The sequence below is a fragment of the Cibotium barometz genome, chromosome 46 (assembly GCF_041138505.1).
Source record: "Cibotium barometz isolate CiBa-2024 chromosome 46, ASM4113850v1, whole genome shotgun sequence".
Taxonomy (NCBI): domain Eukaryota; kingdom Viridiplantae; phylum Streptophyta; class Polypodiopsida; order Cyatheales; family Cibotiaceae; genus Cibotium; species Cibotium barometz.
The window spans coordinates 38,268,657-38,292,270 of record NC_141091.1 but is presented as its reverse complement, the minus strand read 5'-3'; the positions used below and the strand labels follow the sequence as shown (position 1 = coordinate 38,292,270).

General features: G+C 39.2%; 1 non-coding gene across 1 annotated transcript; it reads right to left on the bottom strand.

The window, feature by feature from the left end:
* Positions 1–10,504: 10,504 nt before the first annotated feature.
* Positions 10,505–10,590, bottom strand: TRNAY-GUA (transfer RNA tyrosine (anticodon GUA)). The gene is given in 2 exon segments: positions 10,505–10,540; positions 10,554–10,590. It is a non-coding gene; the product is annotated as a tRNA-Tyr (tRNA).
* Positions 10,591–23,614: the final 13,024 nt, after the last annotated feature.

The window sequence follows — 23,614 nt, the reverse complement described above, 5'->3', positions numbered from 1 at the left end:
CTCCAACTACTTTTTTGAATATTATACTCTCGACGAGTGGCCTTTAGTATTCCCTTCACTTTTGTAAAGTGCTAAGCATGATTTGTAATCCTTTTTTAGTGACCTTTTTGGGCTTGAAAAACATAAGTTTCTCACAACATAACTATTTGAGGAAACTCATGCGTGAACATTCCTACTTGTATTGTTCATCTTGCCTTTCATGGGTGTTCGGGTCCTTATGTCTTCTATTAAGCTTCAAGGATATTTGGTAATGACTCCCAAAGTGGGATATTTTAAATTGTGCCATTGCGTGTTTAGTCGATTCTGTTGTGTCTGGAGTAATTATTGAAGTTGAAGCTTTGACTCGTACTCTTTTGATATTGATACAATTGATTTTGTGACTTTTTGCATCCCCTTATTGCTCATAGTGCAAGGAGATTCTTTTGGCTTCTTCATTTTTGGGAGAGGTTCCTTGTGGTACGCTTATTATTGCTTTGGCTGCCACACCATTTACGACGTGTGTACTTTTTCTTGGCACAGATGTTGGTGGTGGATTATTCTTGCTTTCATGGCCTTGGGCACCCCGATGGCGGAATTACCATCATAATATCCTTGAGAAATGAGTAGGTGTTGTTGGCAACCACAGGTGGATCAACCATGGAACTATGGAGGATGCAATCTCTCCATGGTTGTGGAATGTGAAGAAGAGAGAGAAGATAAAGCTTGAGCACACAAGAGAGAGCAAGTTGGGCACAACATAAGGTGATTGTATTATGAATGATATGAGATCAATGAACCACCAAGTACAATACCCTTTTATAGGCATCAAACCCTATCTTTTGACTCTAACTAAGAGGTGGTTCACACCTAGAGTGTTCATGCCAAGTTGGCTATAGACCTAATGATTGGATGCCCATATCCCCAATGTCACATGATATTTTGGTGTATTTCTAACACCCTCTCTCAAAAAAATATCCATAGCTACTATAATGACAATGTTAGCTCTAGTTACTATATTTACAATGTTGATTATGATGACCATCCAAGTGCCCGTAGATATTACTCATGGTGGTTTACAATGCTAGGCAATGATCAAATGCTAGACATCTAGTTATGGTTACATTTCCCTTAGGATAGAGGGGTGACCACAGGTGGGCTAGCCTTGGTCGAGGAAGCATAGGTGGCTGGTCTAGGAAACCCCCCATGCCTTTTATAACATCAAGAATTTTCAACAATCCCAAAATTTCCAAAAGATTCCAATTTTGGGGGACGACTCGGGCAAAGAACCCTTGACTCAACATATAAAGTGAATTAAAAATAAGCCAAAATGCCATGTGACATTGAGGATATGGGCATCCAATCATTAGGTCTATAGCCAACTTGGTGCAAACACTCTAGTTGTGAACAACCTCTTAGTTAGAGTCAAAAGATAAGATTTGATGCCTTTAAAAGGGTGTTGTACTTGGTAGCTCATTTATCTCATATCAGTCATAATACAATCACCTTGTCTTATGCCCAACTTGCTCTCTCTTGTGTTCTCAAGCTTTCTCTTCTCATATCAGTCATAATACAATCACCTTGTATTGTGCCCAACTTGCTCTCTCTTGTGTTCTCAAGCTTTCTCTTCTCTCTCTTCTTCGCACTCCACAACCATGGAGAGATTTCATCCTCCATGGTTGATATACCTGTGATTGCCAACATGGTATGATTGATCAACCATAGCTCCATGGTTGATTTACCTATGATTGCGAGCATGGTATCATAGCTATGCTTCTCAGTGTTTATTTTTAATTTTTGCTCATCATCTACTTTCTTTCAACATGATTAATTTCATCTTCACATACCCTAATCTTGACTAATGACTAATCTCATTTTTCACCATTTGTTGCTAGTCTAGTCATCTCCTTCTCTACCCCTGTCAATGGATCTTGGATTTCTCCTTAGATAGCTAACCATTGAGAAAGCCAGAACTTAGAGCTTCTTCTCAGCTCAAGGGTGCACCTGAAAGCTACTTCAATTGAACCGATTTGCATGCGCAATCACCAAGAGTTGTTGATTAAAAGAGGCTTGCATTTTTTGAAAAAAATGATCCAGCACTTCAACGCAGCAAAATTGGTGCAAACCCACTTGGCTCTGGGCGTTTTCTAGGGCTTAAAATCCAGCCACAACGTTGGTTTCTCAAAAGAACTTGTGTACAAGTCGCTATAGTGCTGGGCACTCCTCTAATAGTCATTATGGTACAAAGGTGGTTAAGGCAACAATTTTGAGGTCAATCTTGTGGTTAGTGGCTCTAAACTCATGCTAACTCATCACTATAAGTGCCTTGAAGCTTTTTCAAAGAAGATTTGTAAATGGGCTTCAATTTGACACTCCAAGGTGCCCCTTCTTCTATACTACAAACAAAAAATTACCTTTATTAATCAATGATTAATCAACCCTAATCCTAATATTTTTGGACCATTGAGGGTTCAACCCTACCATTGGAGACTTGCTACAACTTGCTAAAGATATGTGTTGAGAAAGCCCTTAATTTATCCCTCCGACGATGCTCTCCAAATCAGGGTATGTTTTGGTCAATTAACAAAAAAATATTTCACTAATACTTTGATTAATGCTACTCATTTGAGGTTTTTAAAGTCATTAGTGGTTCATATCTCACATTCAAGTGTTGCTAAACCTCTGTAAAGTATCAAATCAGATTTCTCCTTGATTTGAGTGGTCAATTTATTAATCCAAAATCGGGTATAAATCTATATTAGCATTGTTTAGGACAATGGGATTTTTAAGCTTGAACACTTCATGTAACTCACCTATCATGCTCATTAACCGACTGTACAAGGGAAAGACACTAGCCATTGAAAAGGCTAAGACTCCCTTAAGCAAATTTAACACATTATCATCTAAAAGGGATGTGCATCATCATCATGTCATGCCTCATGAACACAATGATAACATGATCTATCTTTGCCTGCATGGATTTCATTACACACGACCAAGGGCTATAGTTGCACAACTCTGTCGTTGACCCTTGTGCATTCTGCATAATACATCAATCTCCTCCACCTCATCTACATTAAGATCTACATTGACATAAATAAGATGAAGAGCAACATTAACATTATGAGCTACATCAAGAAGATTTTTATCAGCATATTGGTCATCAAGGGGGGATTCTCCCTTTATTTCTAATAGGAGTGTAGGTACCCATTTTCTATGAATCTTACGATGAGGGGATTGGTGCCTTCATTGGTAAGGTTTCTTCCTTTGTGCAGATTGAGGGGGTCATTTGGATGTCTGGGATCCACATATCTTCATTTCCTTAATAGAATCCTTGTGCTTGCAATAAGTATTTGGGAACCCATAATAACTGAAGAATTAGAAGAAGATTTTATCAGACTCTTTTGGGTTTTTGTTGTAGAATAGGTTGACCAGTACTCAAGCTTTTCAGGCTTTTGAGATTTACATATTGAGCATTGCATGGGTTGGCGAGGTAGCCAAATCAGATTGCCACCCTCATAGTAGCCTTAAGCTACTAATAACTACCTTTTTACACACCTTTTAATACTATGAAGATATCTTGATATTTGACTTGTTTGGTTTTGTGGAAATGAAGATGGGGTACCTTTTTTAGCATTAGCCTATAAAGAAGCAGTGATATTTTTTTGGTTTGGGAAGCATCAATGATGAGGCTTGCCTTTGCATGATAGGGGTTTTTAATGTCAAGGTCAGTTGGATGGATTTACCTTAGTCAGATGTAATGATGACCTTCGGTGCTGTTGTCAAGAGATGATTTAGGTTTGTTTTCGAGGTTGTCGATGACAAAGTTTTTGTGATGAGGAGAGACTCTCGGAGTAGAGACTTCATCACAAGGCATTGCAAATGTAAAGGGTAGGTCTATATTATCAATGGCAGTCACTAGAGAGGCTATGAGGAGATGCTCTCGGCGTTCATCATAGGGTACTGCCATTATCAATGCGAGACACTAAAGAGGCTATTTGCTTGGGCAAAGGGTCTATTGACATCGAGAGTAAGGTCCAAGCTATGATGGCGATGTCGATAGGGTATAAGAATCTAGAGTGAGGTTGTGGAGGGTTATCCTTGGCAGAGTAATGTCCAAGCTGTGACATTGGTATAAACAAGGTATAAGAATCTAGAGTGGCTACCTCGAGGTTGTGTAATGAGAGGTAGAATCCTATTCTTGATGGAGAAAAAGAAACAAAGGCTTTGTCAAGAAATGATTTTGGATGGAGAAGGAAGATTTTCATGTTGAGAAGCTTTCTGGGAGGAGTCTTGTAGCCTTTTACGTGTAGCATCATACAAATCCATCAATGTCAGATTCTCTGTATCACAAAATGGTATCACCATCTCCATGTTATGGACCTTCAAGGGGATTTATTGTTCCTAAAGCATGGTTTTGCATTAGTAGCAATAATCCATTCCTATCCTGCTTCCAACACAAACTTAACAACAATTTTGTCAAGGTCTCCAAGACTAACTTGGAATGCCCATTCTATGTCAACACCCTCAAGGAGAATAGTGAAATAACCCTATATTTCCATGTATTCCCCATTAGCATCTATCACATCAATGTGTCTAGGGGAAATTTTTTGTGGGTGATACCAAAGTTTCCTCGAATATACGATATTTTGGCTAGCCTTAGGACTAGGCAATGCTCCTTTTCGTTCAACAATCTTTCCCATAGGAAAATTTTAGCCAAACTTTGATACGCTTTAAAAAGGAACCATGGATGTTTCAATTTCACTTTCAGTGTCATTTTTCCATTCACTCTGAGATGGAGGCTTGAATCTTCATTTTGTAATTTGTTCTCGAAAAGTTGGTTTAAAGCATAGTCTTCCTCATTTTGGCTCTCAACATTCTCTTGGCACTACCTAATGTGGTGCTCACAACCTAAACAATGGCATTGAAAGACCCCTTACCGTGTCTATAGAGACTTGTTTAGAAGCATGTGAAGACCTTGGAGGTTCACATGTAACATTTGAATACCCCTTGGTTTTATCAACCTCATTCTTAGTCGAATACTAACTTGTAGTATCATTTGTAGATTCTTTTTCTAATTTATCATCGCCCTAGTTTAATGGATTTGTTTTGGTCACTTCCTCTTGAAAAGGGAATTGTCTCTATAATATGTGTTTTAATATCACAACTAGTGATCCAATCAACACCTTGACCAATTGAGCATGTATTTTAGGTGTTTTATTTGCTAAGCCTCTTATTTTTATCCTTGGGTGGTGATCAGTGCTTTGATTTGAATTTCGCTTGAACTAGATGAGGTGCTAAACTCCGTGTCTTTATCTGATATTTCATGGATCACAGAAGGTTCTCATTGTTCCTTCCCATGTGATAAAGAGCAAATTTTCTTTTGACCACTTCTAGCGTATACATTGGTCCTTAGAGTCAATGTTGGTACATGGTGTTTCCTTTTTCTCCCTTGGGCTTAAACTCTCTTCAAGTACCTTTACTTTTTCTTAAGGTTTAGTCCTAAACTGCTTTAGATTGTGTAGCTTTGACTTTCTTGGATTTAGGAGCTTGCGAATCTCTTTTTTTCCTTGTTTCAAGACGCTATCCTCTTTTGTAGACTTTTTGGCTTTTGCTCACACTTTTACTTGCAACCATGTGAGCACATTTAGAGGAATTGTGGACAAATTTCCATTCTAGACAAGATATTAAGAGGGGTATTGTGAGGCATCTTGCCAACAAAGAATCTATCAGGTGTATCTGAGTTCTTCCACAAAAGTATGATGGCATGGTTACAGGACTAAACACTTAGGTTAGATACCACCTCTATCATTTAAAGAATTTAGTGCTATGTTACTTTGAGGAGAAGATGTGGCTAAAGACCTGCGATGGCGATGTTGCTCCATTTTCAGCCCAATACTAAAGGAAAAGGCACGTCATCTTTTGATGACAAGAAGAAGAAGTTTTAAGGAAGCTGCTATTATTGGGACAAGACAAGAAGGGTCACACTGTTAAAGACTATAAAAAGAAGAAGTTTTAAGGAAGAAGGAAAAGGCACGTCATCTTTTGATGACAAGAAGAAGAAGTTTTAAGGAAGCTGCTATTATTGGGACAAGAAGGGTCACACTGTTAAAGACTATAAAAAGAAGAAGTTTTAAGGAAGCTGCTATTATTGGGACAAGAAGGGTGTCACTGTTAAAGACTGCAAAAAGAAGCAAGTTGACGAGAAGAACAACACCCTGAAGTCTTCATGGAAGGTAAAGGAGTCAGTTACTTACAATGCCAAAATAGAGCTTAAACTTTAGGTCACCAATTGAAGAGGTATGCTCATCTACTCAGGCTCTAGTTGTTGATGATTCATGGATTTTGGATAATGGATCATCCCAACACATGACCAAGAAGAAGTGCTAGTATAATTCCTAGAAGCCTCTATAGGAATCCATCAATGTGGTTGGTGGGAATACTGTTAAATGTCAAGGCAAACGGTCTGGAACCATCTCATTTGTAGCAGCTACTATATGTGAAGAGAAGAAGCTGACAGACGTGCTTTATGTACCTCAAAGGGAATGGCCAAAAGGTGAGCATAATTGAGCCAGCATATTTTCTTTTTTTTTTTTCAATGGTTTGGGTATGTGAGCATGATTGAGCCTGCAGATTTTCTTTTTTTTTTAATGGTTTGGATATGTGAGCATGATTGAGCGAGCAGATTTTCTTTTTTTTAATGGTTTGGGTATGTGAGCATGATTGAGCGAGCATATTTGAGTTTTGTGATTGATTACACTCTTTCATGAACTACCTAGAAGAGACAATGCCAATAGAAGTATTAAGCAACATTCCAAAGTTAATAATGAATTCAACAAATCAATTCACAAACCATGTACCACTTTTTGCTCATTAATGTGAAAAATGTATGGAATAACATAAAATTAAATAAAGTTATAAAATGTAATAATATTGACAATACCTTCACAAATAAGCAGTGTTTAAGATCGTAAAGCTACTTAAATCATAACAAATGTCCACAATAACAAAACTGAGATAATGTCCATAATGTTTGAAGTTGTAATAGTAAAAGGAACTTCTTAGTCATAATAAACAAAGGTAAGAAACCTAGATTGATCATAAAACAAATGTCTACAATAGTGAAACTGAGATAATTTCCATAATGTTCGAAGCTGTAAGTGTAAGAGGAGCTTCTGAATCCAAATAAACAAACACAAGAATCAAAACATGGAATGATGTTCCAAACAAGAAGGCATCAATAGTATTCTAGGTTTTTTGCCTTTGTTCTAAATCTACAAAAGAAATATATATGTTAGAGGAAATTATATTTCAATGCACATTAGTGGGAATAACTTTACTTAAGCTTGGAAATACTTATGACTTTAGCAGAGTAGGGTTCTAGTAGGTGCTCGTAAATGTGCTCATCCTTCTCTAACAATATCACATTGCTATTCATATATGATGCTACAAGACCAAGTGTCCCAGTTCTAGAGAACAAATCCACAATAGTATCCTCAGGCTAACTAAATAATGAAACAATATACTTACAGAACTTCTGGCCTCTCTGGAAACCATCTCTCCAAGAAAAGCCCTTTCTTTTGACCAAATCTTCGAGAGGAACTTTGGTGATTTTCAATTCAAAATCAAACTATATGACGAACATAAAGATAATGATAACTAAGTACATACATGTTGAAACGAATTCAAAATTAAACAAATTCTTGATAGAAATAAAGATAATTGAAACTAAATACATACATATCATGAATGAGTTCATGCTCCACGTCAAGTTCCTCTTCAAGGTTCAAGTCTTTAACTTGATCACTATGAATTGAGAATATATTTTTTAGTGAAGAAGAGCATACAAATACAGATAAGATAAGGCATGTCACCTAAGTTACACATTTATTAAGATAATGAAAATAAAGTACTATATGAAATTAGCTTCTATGTAGAAAGGTTACCTTTGTTGCCATTAGTCCCTTTTTTCTTCCCACCGATGGTGTACACTTCACGACCTGGTGATGCGCCACTATAAAACCTTGAATTGAGGCACAATGCTCCACCTTTGTAACCTCCTCCATTGTGTATAGGCATGCAAAGAAGCCAGCATCAGAGAGACAAAAGTCAGTAAATTTAAAAACCTTGAATTGAGGCACAATGCTCCACCTTTGTAACCTCCTCCATTGTGTATAGGCATGCAAAGAAGCCAGCATCAGAGAGACAAAAGTTAGTAAATTTAAAGGCCAAGGTATATAGATTATCATCAACCCTATTCCAAGATGGAATCTTATTTATGGAACAACAAACCCCCTCCCACCACTTCCTCCATCCTCTTCGCTCCAAAAAAACCCACCCAAGATCCTCCCACCACAGCCTCCACCACCTTCTTCCAACCCATCCCCCCTCATCCTCTCAACCCTAACACCCCAGATCCTCCCACAGTCTTCCTCCAATAGCCTCCGCCTGTAGCCTCATCTTTCACTAGGTAATCACCTTCCCGTTTACCTCACCTTAACCATATGCCCGGCCTCAATGAGGCACCACTGCCAATACTACGAGATGAGCCCACTACGGAGGACTAGGGCATTTGTCCTTGCTCGTCCATGAGAAGGGAGCTGATATATGCACCTCATTCTTGGGAGCCAAGAGAAGGTGGTCTTGCACAAGTTCTAGGAAATGAAGAGCAAGGCTCTCTTCTTCATTGCTGAAAGCAATATTAACATCCCTCTGCATTGGCTGCACATAGATTTGGAATCCACAGAACAGTCAAGACTTGCTGTTAAGTTCTTGAAGCTTCAAGCTTGGCTGAATTTATATATATTTTTTGCTTGTTCACAGACAAATAATGTCTTGACATTTGAGAAAATTGCTCTAAAGTTTGTCGCAGGGTGAGCTGGTATGTTGGGGTACACAAATACACAGGGCTTTTCACAATACAAATCTTTATACATTATGCAAAAAAAAAAATATTGTCACTTCACATGCAGAATTTGAATGACCAATGCCAATGTGCCTAACCCCTCAACAATAGTAACAACATGCTGCTTCTTCAAACTCATTATCCTAATCCTCGCTAAGAAAGCTCGGTCTTCGACCTCAATGAAGGCCAAAGTTCATATAGAATTTTACAGCACCCTTTGGTTCCTCTTCCTTGCCTTGCTGTGGATCATCCTCCTTTGGATTTCTTTGACATCCTTGTTATTAGAGGTTCTATGCCTTGCTTTGGATCCTCCTCATTTGGATCTTCTTTGACATCCTTGTTATTAGAGGTCCCTCCCTTGTCTCCCTTTGAGTCTCCCGTGTTGATGACTTGTGCTCATCATTATTGTTGTCCAAGGATTCTTCATCTTTTATCTTGTTTGTCTTCTCACTTGTGGCTCATATAGAAGGCATAAGCCTCTTGGGCTTCGTCGATCTTTTGCGGGTATACGACATAGATAGTTTTGATGGTGGCGTTTTCCTGAGGGGTTGAATTCATGACCTTGGGACTCTCAAGCAACACCTTTATCCACTGCACTAACTTGCAGTCAACATTGGTTTGCTTTCATGCAACTTGGCTAGTACTGTGAGTGGCACACCCTTAGAGTGTAGGTTCTTAGGGGTGAGGAATTGGGGGTGGTAACTTTGGGACCTTGATGTCCTTAAACCTTGCACCATTAGTGTTGAGGCCCTCTTTGGTTACGAGATGTTTAATTTCTACGATGGCACCTTTCTCATTGTAAATTTTATGTGGGACAATTGGAAGGTTAAGGGCTGTTTAGACAAGGTCTTGATCGAGGATCACTCTTCTTTTTGCACCATTTGGCATCTCTACCTCTCCCATGTGAGCATTGTTGTGGTAGGTATCTAAAAAGTGAAGGGTAAGATGGAGATCCAAGCCCCATGGTTTTTGCTTTCAGACCTCTTCTTCAAGGTCGCTTTTGTCAAGGTAGGGGATACGGGTCGAAAAAAACGGCATTCTAGTGTATTTGTACCAACTAGAATTAAGAAAAACCGGTTGAGATCTTAAGTAGCCCTTATTTTAAGGAAAGATTTTTTATGTTTTTTAGTTATAAAGCCGGTATATTGTAGAGGTTTCAAAACAAAAACCGGATAGATTTGAGATTTGTTCTTATTTTGATTGGTTGAAAAATATGTTTTTTTCGAGCACTAGTAGGGGGCACTTCCAAATCCCAATGTCTAAAGGACATTGTGATAAGTTACTATGTATTGACTCTTTTGGTCAAATTTGACTTAGTTCTTGGATAAAGTCTCCCTTGACCGTTCGTAGCATTTCCACATCGAGTGAGTAGCTGCTTAAATGGATCAAGGAGATCCATAAGCCTCTTCTTTCCCACCTTTTTGGTTGATCTCGAGGCAGAGGTGTCATGGATAAGTAGGTACTTTATGATGTGCGTAGCAGAAAAGTAAAAAAGAGGGTTGGAGTTAGAAAAGGAGAAATTTAGGGTTTCTGTAACAAAGAAAAGATTTAGGGTTTTTGCTGCTTGACGCGAAAATGTGTGGCAGATACAGCAAAAGGATTCAATCGGCTGGAAATCTTATATCCGACCTGCCGGATTCGAACCAGCGACCTAAGGATGACAGAATTTCTTCTACAGTCCTCCGCTCTACCAACTGAGCTAAGGTCGGCTTGTTGATACCTAACAACGATTGCAATGAATATTAAGAGTGCTTCTATATAGTGAAGTGGAGGATATGCGAGTCCAAGGTCTCTTCGTGCCTTCGTTGGCTTGAAAAAATAACTCATTCACTTCGAAGGCGATACTTTAATTGAAAGTGTGAATACTTAATTGATTCTTTCAAGCGAATGTCTAAACAAGAAGCCTTCAAATATTTTCCAAAATAAAACGGGTAAATTCTTCTTTTCAATTAATATTTCTTATTGTTTTTTTCACTACGTTACAATTATAGCGTTATAAAAAAAAGACAAATAAAAATACAATAGTAAAGTTTAAACCTAGCCACGTAGCTTCATTCCAATTTCAACCATTCCCTAGGCTAGTGCCAAGTGGCTAGAGCCTTGAGTCCAACTTATAGTATTAGTAATTATTAATTAGGCACTGGGCACTATTTGATTGTGGTTTATTTACCTTACCTAGCCCAACTTGCCTAAGGCGGCCTTTCACTTTTCAAGTTTCCCATGGGCTCTCAGTGCTACCTCGACTCTCCTCCACTCATTCTTCCACTAAGTACTGCCCCAATGCCCAATGTGCACACTCTTTATCTACAATATCGAGTCTCAATCATCTACACTCATTCTTCCATTGCAGTGCCTTCGTGCCCAATGTCCATACTCTTTATCTATAGTCTCGATTCTCAATCCTCTAGAGCTTGTACGTTATACACAGTACCCCTCAGGACTAAACCCCACAGGATGTTTAAGAGGGTGGAGACGTGGGATCGACGGTGGGTAACTTGGCATGAGCTTCGGAGGGCCGCTGGTGGTTGGATGGTCATGAGAAATTGTAAACGATGGGAAATTGTAAACTTGGCCCACTTTGTAAACCCGGCCGAGTTGGAAGGTCGGCACCACTTAGCTTGACAAACGTGCCACCTGGCTTGACAAACATGGCAAGTGTGACGAACGTGACTGGGAACCATCATTCACATGGGATATTCAAGTGGAATGACGTGGCGTTAATGCCCCTTAAAATTTGGGCTTTTGTAAACTCGACCGAAAAAGTAAACATGGGCAAAAAAGTGAACTCAAACCAGCAGCTAGCCAGCTTTGGATACGTGAGAGGCTCTCGGCCAAACAATTGTGTGTAGCCCAGAGTAACCTCAGAGGCAAGGGCAGGGGTACAAGAGGAAGTTTATAGAGGAGGAGAGAGCAATGCACTCTCGCACTGGATGGAACCAACAAATGCCTTCGAGTTTGATGAATGCTTGGATTAGGATGTGCAAAGCTCAGATCCAAGTAGTGATGATACAAACATCCCGGAGCTCGACAAAACATTGAGGTGGTAGAGTTGGCTAGAAGGGAGCTCACTTGTGAAGATTAAGAATGTCGAAGAAGTGTGGATGCCCCTTCAAGGTGCAGGTTGAGTATGTTGATGGGCTGGATAATGTGTCCATCATCTTGCATGCACATCACAAGGGTCATCTTCTGGGCTCTCACCAATGACTTGTACCATTTGCATGTGCATCCACAAGTGCTTCGGTTTTGCATGGATGATCTGTTTGATGTCGGTACATGTTGGCATCATGGAGCAAGGATGTCCACGCCAAAAGAAAGCTTCCACATGCAAAGTGCCTCACTGTTGCCTCACTGTTGCATCGTGTCACCTTTGGGATCTTCACGATCCCTAAGGAAGTTCAAGCAATGTCATACCAATTGTGTATACAAGGTAAATGTGCAAGCACTTCTCTTACCTTTCGTTACCATGAGCAGGGATGGTGACATAACCATTTTCTTCACATAAAGACTTTCCAAGGATGACTAGGTAGAAATGTTTGTGGAGTCGTTGAAGAGGGCCCAAAAGAATGTATTTTTTAGATTTTAAGTCACTTTATTTTTGTTGCTTGGTATACGTGCCTTTTTTTTGTTGTGGTGAGAATATAAACCTGTGAATGAATAGTGACTTTGTGCACTAAATGCTTGTATTGTCTTTTACAAGTCTTGTACGTTCAGCCTTATGACCCAAGTGAACGAAAGGCCTTTTTGTCTCCTCCGACTCTTTTGCAGGTGTTGTTACGACCCAAGTGTGTTGGAGGAGACAAAAAGGCCTTTCGTTATTGTCATCCAAGATGAGTGGATGTTAGAAAATGCTCTTTGTTTCTCCCTCCACAACTCTTGGGCCTTGGACAACACATTCAAAATAAACGTTTTTGGCTTTCCATTGTATGTTGTTGTCTTACCAAACCAGCATGGCGTTGGCTTGCCTATATGGTTCATGATGTGCATGAATGACCCTGGCACCAACCAAGAGAGCATTGCTCTTCAACTAACCATGAGGGTCAGGATGCGTGTCATTCGACCAAAGGCTATTATTCATAGACAAGTCCATACAAGAGCTTGAGGCTATTTTGAAACTCGTTGAGGCGGATCCTCATTGTTGGACTGAAGACCTTGAAGGGCGTCAAGTACAAAGTGAATGCCATGTTTTAGTGTGCTAGTTTCACACGAAGAAGACATGGGTGGAGAATCTTCTCCCTCAAGTCCCACAAGACAAGAAAGACCATATCTACAATGCCTTGTCGAAACTTATGCACACACCTATTGAGAGGAAGAGTTCGAAGTAAGGTATCAACTTCTCATGTTGAGCTACTCCTTGCATGTGAATGAGCAATGATACATCTCGAATGGCTGGTGTGCAAAGACATGCATATGGTGAGAAAGGTGGCCAAAGTTTGGATGATTGTTTCCACATGGCAATGTTGACATGACTAATTTGGTGGAGAGATTGTGGTAGTACATTAAGAACACACTCTTAGATGCTAGGTATCCTTGAATTACTAAATGCGCGTATAGTGGATTCTCTCATTGGCACTCGGATGGGAGGGACGTTACTTGAATTTTTCAAGCAAAAGCAAGAACTAGGTGATGGTATCTTGCCCTGATTTCTATATTCATTCCATTTCCCTCTTTGTACTTCTCTTTTTGCGTTACTATATGGTCTTCATCTTCTTGCTTTGCTTAATGGTTTTCCTCTTTTCAGCTGATTGTGGTCGGTTCAATACATGTAGCACTAGCAAGAGAGATACATCTAAGTTGGCTGCATGTGAAAAGATACTTCAAAGGTTCAAGGTTGATCATTCCACTCTTTTAGTTGTGAATAGGACCCTGATGCTTTTTAGGATTCAGAGTGTGCAATCAAACTATGTGAGTGTCCAGATTGGACAAATGATTGTAGGCACATGTACGGGATTCGATTTATACTCAAGGAGCACTTTCCACACATGCATTCCATTTTTCCCATTGTTGACTCTGTGCATACAACCTACCTTAGAAAATACATGCAATGAATCTGATCTTCCGGAGTTAGAAGTTCATGCTACCTCATCTCAACAGCTTGTCAATGATGCGGATCTACTTGCCTCTATTCAAGATTTCAAGAAGGTTCTTGAAAAGCTTCAAGAGGATATCCCCACATTCAGCTCCATGGTCAAGGAAGCAACTCTTTGGCAAAACTAAAAAATAACCATGGACAATCTCTTGAATGTGCTAACTCCGGAATGAGATTGACTTGCCAACAAAAGGAAGCATTAGGCAGGTTCAATTTAATGTCATGCAGACACGACTTGGGCATGGGATGCGACCTTCTACAGATAATAATGTACATCTAGAGACATGCTCTTCTTAGCCAGTAAAGTGAGCATATACCGATGTCTTGAGGTACAAGTAGCAACATGGTAGAAGTCGAGTTCACTTCAAAAAGAGGCCTCGTATCTTCTGCCCCCACCGCTGTAGTAGTAAAAACTTGATGATAGATCATTTGGAGACAGTGTCTTGTCACACTTGCCATGCATTGCTCCCGTTATCCCAAACATGTGCCTATTGGCTTGAAAAATCACCTCTTTAATCGTGTTGTACAAGTATGCAATGGCATGCATATGTTTTGAGCGATTCTCACTGCTTGCGCCTATGGAGAGGGCCAAAATGATTAGAGGCACTTCACCCTAACTCTTGCTTCTAGAACTAGATTAGAAAAGTTATTTGTATCTCATGTCTGGATTATGCTTTTACATTGTCCATGATATCCAAACTTTTCCCAATTGTAATGATATGTATGCCAATAGCGATGTTGATAATGCATGCCTTTCTTGACCAATGTCTCCTGAATTGTCTCTGACCTTAAGGTAACATTATGCAAGTTGTATTGTCCACTTGCAACCAGTGATGATATGCATGCCGAATGGTTTATGACATGGATCACCTATAGATGGAGGAATGATTTTGACTTGAAGGGCCACCATATGCACTTTCTAGACATGCACTTCCACTTCCTAAATTGCTTGCTACCCACAGTGCTGGACTGATTGGGACTGAATTTCCCCTGTTTTGGGCTCAATCGGGCCACCCCTTGGGCTTCATTTGTTGCCCCTATGTGCTGCAATGGATCTGCTGCTTTTTGTTGTAGAAAGGGACGCCTTTGTTGTGCGTTAATGTTGTTTTGTTATGGGTTGCATTTAGGCTAGGCCATAGATGCGTTGGAGTTGATGGTGATACCCTCTTCCTCCTCCTTGTCGGGTGAATATGGGAACACGTCTCTCTTTGATGATACCAAGGAGGTATTCAAAAACCTCAAATTGGATGGGTATTTCAATTTACCAACATGGAGCCTTCATGTCCAAAGATCTCATGAGATTTTTAATCTATATGAGCCAATGATCGACATGGTCATAGAAACAGATTTTGATGGACAACAATCAAGATTCAAGATTCAAGCATCAAGCAAATCTGGTCAGGAAGACACTTAATCTTGTAGGGCATGAAAGACCCATGGTGGTTGCTAAAATCCCAAAGGAACATACGAAATTGTGTGCAAAATCCACACATGCATGCACACATGCACACGTGACATACTTGATTCTACTATCGTATTACTTTTAACTAGAAGAAAATACAATTATGTAGAGGCCTGCCAGTCGTGCCCAAGGCTGAAATCTAAGAGAAAAGCTTGTGAAACACACCTATAAAGCTCCTAGGAGAGCAACCCAAGCCATGTTGCTTTGCTATTGAATTTCCCACCGATGTTGGCCGCTCATGATGCGGACAAGCCCACCTTAGACTAGTTGCAATAGCAAAGGATGAGAAGATCTTTGGAAACCTTTTACAAGGCCAAATGTAAGGATGACCATAGAGTTTTCAATGGCTTCCATACATGACTATGCTCCATACATATGGAAAGAGCTAGTGAGCACTAAAAAAATTAAATTAAAAAAAGAGGCCAACATGTAGGAGGCGTTCTAGCACTAAGGATGGCTTATCAAAGGGGTAGAAGCCATAGAGATGTTGCCACTGCCTCCGATTCCAATAGAGCAAACTATTCCGTAGGCTGAAGAAATAGCTTGAGATCAATTGCAAACTATTCCGTAGGATCTCTTGCCCCTAAGAGTGCAACTATCCTCAGTTGCGTAACCTGCTTCCTCTGCTAGAAAAGATAAGAACCATTCAATATTAAAGCTCTTGTTAGAACTCCCATGATATACACCGCGTCAGACTTCCTTACATTGTACCCATCTTTCAGTGCACCAGCTCAGATGCTTTGCAAAACTATCTTAATTATTGAAAGTAATCCTCTGGATAAAGAAATGGTAGATTTAGATTCCGATAGAGATAGGTCCTTCTAAAGATGCAAGACATAGATTTTTCCAAATAATTACCTTATCTAATTTGATAAAAGGATGCCTTTTAACTTGTGATCCTCTTCCCATTCACAAACTAGGAACTTCTTCCCCTTCTTCAAGTGCTACCACTCAACATTTAGTTCATTGTCAAAGTCATCACTTAGTCGGTTCCAAATAGGCCCCCATTATTGCCACTCAATATTTAGTTTATCGTCTTAGTTCATTGTCAAAGTCATCACTTAGTCAATTTCAAATAGGTCCCCATTCTTGCCAACAATCAAGAAACATTGATCATTTTAGAGCTTTTGCATAGAAACTAGAAATTGTGCATTGTTTGGAGCATAACCTCTAGAATCAAAGTTATTTTGCAAGACACAACAACCTCCAAGGAAGGTGAAGGGATGGCCTCATTGGGAATCATTTAGGAATGAGTCTGCATATTGGAATCGTAGGGGGTTCACTTTTTCTCTACATCCGAAATCCATCAAGCACATCTTGTAAAATTCTTTCCAAGTTTGAATCTCTTTTCCAAGGAGCCTTGGATGCATTGGAGTTTTTTCTTTTCCTTTTTATAGCTTTATCTTACTAGCCTCTCTATCGTGAACTCTCACCTTGATCTCCTTGCCCTTGGGCCCCTCCCTTCCCTCGTTGCCCTTGGGTCTCATCATTCACGTCTTATTAGTATCCACTTTTAGCATTAATCACATCATGAAATGATCCCTCTTCTCAAGTGAGAGTAGTCTCTTCTCGAGATGATCCCTCTTCTCTCAAGTGAGAGTAGCCACCGCGACCTCTATAGTAGGTGTCTCTATCCATTAGTTTCTAGTATCATTTTATGGAGTATGACAAGTGCAATCCTTGCTCATAGCTCTTCTCAATGGCTCAGATGCCATAAGACTTGGCTACTATATCATAAGCAAGAGGGATGGCTATATTATTCATGACTATTATAAACATGTTAGGGATATCAATACCAGTATTAAATATTTATGGTAGTAGTATAAGTTAGAGCTGAATTCTTTCTCCCCTTTGAGCTAGCCATTCTCTTTCATACCCTACACCCTTGTGTTCTTCTCATTGAACATTGTGTGTGTATTAATTTAGCTCGATTATGAGCTAACAATGAAGCTTACTTTGATTTTACTTTTAAGCCTCCACAAGTTAGCTTTCATAGCTTCTTTCACAGGTGACTTCTTTTACTAGGTAGCTCTTCTATAGTAGTAAATAAGGTGACTGTGCTAATCCAAGATGTCCAATTTAACTGTAGCTTTTCAATAGACTAAGAGATAGGTCATCAACATCTAGTGACTTCATTTTAAGCTATCTTCAACATCTCTCTTTCTCAAATTCAATAGCAGTCAAGTATGGCCACCCTCTGAATATGGTTAGGATTGTGCTTATTGCCAAGGGGTTGTGGGGTCTTTTACTACTAATCAAAGAAGATGGGATTCTAATGATGCACAAGCTTTGGCATTAACTTGCTTTGCCTATCAAAAGGTCAATTTTTTCTACATATTCATTCTTACAAAACCTCCAAACTTGCTTAGGACACTTTAGAGACTATGTATCAAGCTAAAAATGATGCAGGAGTTCTTAAAAGACAACTTGATAATGAGAAAATGCAGTCAAAGGGATCCGTGAATGAACACTTAACCACGTTACAATAATTAAGAGAACAGCTTCTCAACATTAGTGAAATTATTCCTAACAGGGAAATGGTTAACATCACCCTTAACTCTTTGCATGAATCTTATGTGGGTTTCAATACTTTCCCCTGACTTTCTTTGAGAGAGGCAATGCAGTCACTCTTACCTACCAGGAGCTTTTTAGCTTATTGTTACAGAGGAGAGGTCCAGAAAGAATGCATTATCAGTTTTAGTAGTGATTAAGATCTTGTCACCAACAAGGACAAAGGTAAGAAGTTCTAATAAAAGAACAATTCACAATTCTTCTAAGGCTAAGGATGATTCCAATAAGATAAATAAGACTACTTTACCAATATTGTAAGAAGCTTAGCCATGCACTTGAATAACGTTATAAATTCCAGAGGCTAAAGAAAATAAGAAAAAGGAATCTAACAAAGGTTCTACCAGTTCTACCCCAAACAACTAGAGTGCCAAAAAAGAGGACAATACGAATGTTGTCCTTGAAGACTTCTCACTTATGGTTATTTACAGCTTAAATCCTAACCAGGATTCATGTTTCAGTGTAACTGCTTTAGATAGTTGGTATCTTGATAGTGGTCAATAATATGGAATCCATGCCGGATGGTAACATTGATATATGTGATGTTATATGTGCCAATAATGCCTCCTATCCAATCAAAGGTATTGGTAAGATTTGCCTTACTACTGATAGTGGTGGTGAGGATCTTTGTCTTTAAAATGTAAATTTTTTTCCAAGTATAAAGAAGAATCTACTTTCTATGCTCAGTCTAGCAAGGGGGGCCTTAATGTTGAATTTATAGATGATAAACACATTATTATCCATGATAGATAACAAGACAGGCATTGTGCTTTATTAGAACTCTCAGCTATCATTTGCACAATTGGATATGTAGATGTTATTGAGAGAAGAAATAAGACTCTCATAGAGATGGTTAGATTCATAGTTAAAGGTCAGCAGCTTCCACACAAATTTTGGATGGAAGTAGTTCTTTGTGCTACATATGTGCTAAACAAGTGCCCCACTAAAGCTTTAAAGACAATCACTCCTTATGAAGCTTGGTTCAATAAAAAACCTGAGAGGATTGAACACATCCGTGTTTTTGGTTGTTTCCCATATGCACATGTTCTATCTCAAATCCAAACTAAGCTAATGAAAAATATTTTTATTGGCTATAGTTCAGAAACACGGCTATCATCTCTACAATCCTCTTACCAAAGAAAATCATTATCAGTAGTAGGGATGTTCTTTTTGCTAAGGATTCTGTCTATCCTATAATGAAATTCAATAAACATAATTATGCCAATTCCTTGGACATGTTTGATGGTTTGTTTGCCAATGCCAATGTATTGATACTCAACAAATTTTCCTATTGATCCTCGTTTGTTGTGCAAGGGGGAAATGCTCAAGAAATTGATGCATCAACTTCTGGTTAGCTCAAAGATGCAATAAATTCTGAAAGATCAGTAATCAATGAGTCTAAGCTTATGCCTAAATGGGTTAGAAGAACCTTGCATTATAGCAAATTGCCTACTCCTTTGCAGAGTAGAACCCAATTCAATGCTAAAACCATCTCTTCAGTAGATATTCCTAAGTTTTCATTTCTTAGTTCTCTACATGATCTAGATGAACTTGAGTCTTCTTCTGAAGAGGCTCAAGAGGATCCAAATTGAGTTAAAGCCATGCATGATGAAATTCAAGCCACTCAAAAAAATTGTACTTGGGATTTACTGGATCTACCTCTTGGTAATAAAGCAATTTATATTAAGTGGGTTTACAAAGTTAAGAGAAAAGCTAATAGATATATGGATAGGTTCAAGGCTAGACTTGTTACAAAAGGTCATGCCTAGTAGAAAGGAATTGATTATGATGAAAGTTTTTTTTCCCAGTTCTCGTATAACCATTATTATATTTATCATTGCTTTGGAAGAACACCATAGATGAAAAGTGCACCAACTTGGGCAAACATCAAAACAACACTCTTGCATGGTGACTTGGAGGAAGAAGTTTATGTGAGTCAACCAGCTAGATTTGCTCAACCAGCTAGATTTGCTCAACCCAATCAAGAGCACAAGGTATGAAAGCTTACGAAAAAACAAGTCCCCAAGGCTTGTGTTAAGGGAAGCTGTAACTTCATAACAAGCATTGTCAATCCATCTAGAGCATGAAAGCACATTGAATGTGGGAATGAAAGCCTTAAGGGGTGTTAAACTCTCAAGCTCTATCAATCTAATGGTTGGACCTCTATAATATAATCACTCATGAGGGAGAAGCTAGCAAGCTTCCTCTCTCTCTCTCTCTCTCTCTCTCTCTCTCTCTTTCTCTCTCTCTCTCCACAATCACATTCTAAATCTAGTTAATCATCACAAGAAAGAATTAAGAAAGTTTACCTCAAGCACACACACACTCTCATGCAAGCAAGAAACTCAACAAGACTCCATAGCTAATGATAAATATAAACAAGACTCCATAGCTAATGATAAACATAGAATCATAAAGAACTAGGAAAGAAGCAAGACAAGCAAGAAGGAAGAAGCTCCCAAGCTTGATCTCAATAGATTATTGTATTAAAAAAGTTTCTTCATGCCCAAAACATGTTCCCATTATATATTTATTCCTTATATGGTAGGCTTTGTTACTGTAAGATCCGTGACCCCACTGCGCAACGAATTTGGGGGTGCTAGCAGCCGAAGTAGAACTTCTTACATGGGGCAAGGTCCTGCTAGCTGGTTTTCCATGGTGCCTTTGGTGAAAAAGTGCTCCTTGAGAGGCCTGTGATAGCCCAACCTCTATTCTATGTGATCCCTAATCCATTGCCTCCACTTGGATTCTAGGTACTCCTTGAGCAGCAGAGGTAGCTCCATTTTGTATATGTTGGTGTTACTAGAGTCTCCACCTTATTAGGAAATGGCATATATGAAATTGTTATATTTTTTAATCTATCTTTTTTACAAAGAAGGCTAACCTTTGAGTTCCTAAGTAGATCCCCCTCTTCATCCGAGCTTTCTTCCTCTGCACTTTCTTCATGTTCTATAATAGCATATGCCAAGGGATTGATGGCTCCAGCTATAGGGTTCTTCCTTCTAGAAAAGTTGTTGGAAAAGCTTTCGGGATCTTCAATGTGGTTTGGTCAAGGTAGTGCCAAGGCTTGTGCTACTTGCTTTATGGGCTTGTCTAAAGAAGGTAGATCTATAAACTCAAAGTGTTGAGGTTGTATGGGCTATCCGCCTTCCTTTGATTGTTCTTTGGGTTCTCTAGCTGTGTCAATTTCTTGTCTAGATCTTTCCATTTGGTGTCCTTGACCTCCTTCGTGTTGGTCTCCTTACTTGGCTAACTCTGGGGATCTTCTTTGTCCCTAGCTCTTATCTTTGCTCACTTGACCCTTGGCTCTTTTTGTCTTTATCCTATGTGCAAGTTCTTTCCCCCTTGCTTATCTTCTCCAACATTTCCTTTTTCATCCTCTCCTTCTCCCTCTTCAAAGCTATCTAAATATTTTGGTCTTTTTTGTTTATCCAAACACTCCAGTTCCTCAAGGAGATCTTCTACTTCTCCTTTATTGAGGATAAGCCACATGCTCTGTTCCAAAGAAACATGCATTCTCTTCTATTTAAAATTAGAGCTTCTTGTGGACATGTAGATAAATCAATAAGAAGTTGGTAGGCTCATATATTGAGCATGCCATATCTACTAGCTTTTTGTAAGAGAGAGCAGCACAAGAAGCAACCAATGTTTACTTTGTCAAGTACAAAGGTTGTGAGTACAGGGGAATGTTTATGGCACTATGTGAGGTATCTTGGTTGTTGAAGCTACTTACAGACATGTGTGAGCCCATTGATAGGGTAGTTGTCATTTATTATGATAACATGAATAGCATATAGTTGGTTAGAAACCTAGTATATCATGCTAGAACAAAGCACATTAAGGTGCATTATCATTTTATGAGGGACAAGATTCTAGAGTAGGTGATGTGGATTTGGTATATATATTGGCACACAAAGGATCAGATAGATGACATCTTCATGAAGGCATTAGGTATAGAGAAGCTCCATAGCCTTAGGAGCTTACTTGGAGTATTGGGTATGGAGTCAAGCTCGAGGGGGAGAGTGTTGAGATATTGAGCTTAGCTAGTGTGGATATGGATGACACACTAAGATAACATCTCCACCACATACACTACTAGCATGTTTGGTAAGATATTATGGGTGATCTAATTTATAGGAGATATTCTCCACTGGTGGTTTACAAGCTTGTTTACAGGCTGGTTTACAGGTGATATTCTACTAATGGTTTCCAAACTGGTTTATGAGCTATGAGACGAACAGACACTTTGGCTCACTAGAGTTATGGCATAGTCATAATGCTAACTAACTGTTGGGTTCACACTATGGACCAACTTTATATGTTGTGGTAGGACAGTACTTTCCTATATAGTATATATACTCTTATCTTTATGTGCTAGCTCATGTTCTCAGGCTTGCACTATGGACCAAATTTGTATGTTATAGTAGGAGTTATAGTAGGAGAGTACTTTCTCATATAGTATATACTCTTACCTTTATGTTATAGTTGTAGAGAAGAGAAGAGAATAGGAAAAAATTTGGCCATCTATTTTTCTTATATACTTGCCTACTCTTGTGTGTGTATGTTTGCTTTGCTTGCAAGGAGCTTAAGCTCGCCCTCTCCCCTATATTCTTCTCAAGAAGTACATATGCTTTATCTCTTAAACAATCCTAAGATATTGGAACAATATGCATCCATGCCAAGGGAGTGCCAAAGGGAATTCCCGAATAATCGTACTAATCAAGCAAAGGTGGTCCTAGTGCAAGTTCTTTAAAACTAGAGAGGAAGGGCCCCTTCTACAAATTTCATTACCACTTTGAAGGGCCCACACCACTTGCCTTCTTCATGTGGTCCAATGAAGAATTTTAATGATATTACCCAACCTGGCCATAGTAGCCACTTGTCAATCCTTCATACTCCTTATCCTCATCTTGACGTGGTCTCAAAGGACCAATGGACTCAAAAGAAAGCCTCCTCTTTACCCTCAATGAAGGACTCAAATTTTATTAAATGATCAGATGAATTCTACACCATGTCAATTTCTTTCATGGCCACAAGCCACCTTTGAGGATATGCTTGATACCAGGTTCTAGAAAAGAGAGCAGCCATGCATAGTCATGTAGCAGAATGGCCATAGTAAGCCCTTTATCACCTTCTTCTATGACACTTGTGGAATTTTTGACATCACAACTTGGAAAGTGCCACTACCATGTCTGGTCCAACCTCACCAACTTTGAAACCATGCACCATGGGCTAGAAACTATTAAAAAACCCTTGTTATCTCAATTTATAAGATCTTTGTGACCTTGAACCCTCAAAAAAGGGATAAAGGATAAGGAAATCATAAATAAGAGTCAAAAAAAGTTAGAAGAGCTAGAGCTATTATATGTCTGAGAATACACATGGACATACCTTTAGCCAACATAACCCATGTAGGACACACGTATAATATGCATGGGCACACCTTACCCACATAACCCATGTAGGACACACGTATAATATGCATGGGCACACCTTACCCACATAACCCATGTAGGACACCTACAATAATCACTACGTGATTTGTACACACATGTGAGTAGCCGTTCCCGCCTCACACCCAATATCCCATTCTTAACCCCTGCAATCCCCCTTATCA